Raw genomic sequence first — 1,955 nt, 5'->3', positions numbered from 1 at the left:
TAATTTGCATACCCAACGCTGGTTTACTACGCAAACTCCCCCCAGCGGCGGCCGCGGTACTGCATCCTAAGATCCGACAGTGTAAAACAATTACACCTGTCGGATCTTAGGGATATCTATGCGTAACTGATTCTATGAATCAGTTGCATAGATACTCTGAGAGATACGACAGAGTATCTGAGATACTCCGTCGTATCTCGGCTGTGAATCTGGCCCTAGATTTCCTTAGTCCCTGTTGTATGGTTTGCGCATTAGTTCCCCCTATTTTTACTAATGGGGGATTTTAACTACCCAGAAATTTACTTGAGTAATGGCACTGCTGGGACTGTTAAAGGGCAAAAAAATTTAACCCTTTTACAGGGCAATTTTTTGGTCCAGTTTTTCAAGGATGAGAGCTGCTCTCCATGACTTAGACTGGGAGAGAATATTGTCAGCAATGGGCACAGAACAGAAATGGGAATTCCTCAAAAAGACTGTTTGGGAACTCACTGCAAAGTATATTCCCATGAGCAATATAAAACCTATGTGGCTCACGGCCAAAGTTAAAAAAGCTATAAACAATAAGAAAAGAGCTTTTAAAAAAATATAAAAATGCACAAACATTAGTGTCCTTTAAATATTACAAAGAATATAACAGAATATGTAAAAAGGAAATCAAGGATGCAAAAATTCAAAACGAACGACAGATTGCAAAAGATAGTAGGACAAACCCCCAAAAAATCGTCAAGTATATTAATAGTAAAAAGGTCAAGTCTGAGCATGTAGGCCCTTTACAAAATCTAGCATGGGTGACTGGGGACAAAGAGAAGGTTAATTTATTAAATACTTTCTTCAGCTCTGTGTATACAAAGGAGCATGGGGGAGCTCAATGCCCCAAATCCACAATGGCTCAAAAGTTATATGGTCCAGAAATATTAAGACAGAATAAAGGTGGATAAAGTACCTGGACCACATGGCATCCACCTACGAATCCTAAAAAAAATTGAGCTCTGTAATTTCAAAGCCATTGTATCTAATTTTTAGGGACTCATTAATGACAGGAATAGTACCACTGGATTGGCGTAGGCCAAAGTGGTGCCAATATTTAAAAAGGGAACACAGTCTTTACCAAGTAACTATAGACCTGTTAGTTTAACTTCTATAGTTGGGAAGATACTGGAGAGATTAAAAAAAAACACATAGATGAGTTCTTGCTGGAAAGAAAATATTTTAAGTAACAGACAGCATGGATTCATGAAAGACAGAAGTTGTCAGGCAAATCTGATTTCTTTTTATGAAAAGGTAAGTAAAACCTTGGACAGAGGCGTATCTGTGGACGTGGTATACTTGGAAAGGTGTTCGATATAGTTCCCCACACACGGCTCATGTGTAAAGAAAAGTCTACAGGCTTGGAAATATCAGTTTGTAAATGTATAGAAAACTATCTCTAAGCCTAGGTTGACACTGCTGCGAATTCAAAATCGCTGTAAAATGCGCGATTTTACCGCGATTTCGCAGCCGCGATTTTGCCGCGATTTGCCGCGATTTCGGCCGCAATTTAATGTAAATCGCGGCCCGAAATCGCAAAAAGTAGTACAGGAACTACTTTTTGAAATCGCAGATGCGGCGTCGCACTGATTAGGACAGTGCCATTGCCGACAATTGCCGCCGATTTGAGATGCGATTTGACATGTCAAATCGCATCTCAAATCGTTCCAAATCGTACCCAGTGTGAACCAGGGCTAAAAGACAGAATTCAGAGAGTAGTGGTTAATGATTCTAACTCTGAAAGGTCTAAGGTTATCAGTGGTGTACCCCAAGGTTTAGTGCTGGGACCCTTACTTTTTAATATCTTTATAAATATTGGGTCTGGGATCAAAAGTAACATTTCTGTCTTGGCAGATGACACCAAGCTATGCAGTGGAATAACGTCCTTACAGGATGTCTCCAATTTACAAGCCAACCTCAATGCTCTG

The sequence above is a fragment of the Rana temporaria genome, chromosome 4 (genome assembly GCF_905171775.1).
Source record: "Rana temporaria chromosome 4, aRanTem1.1, whole genome shotgun sequence".
Taxonomy (NCBI): Eukaryota; Metazoa; Chordata; class Amphibia; order Anura; family Ranidae; genus Rana; species Rana temporaria.
This window is presented reverse-complemented; position numbering follows the sequence as displayed.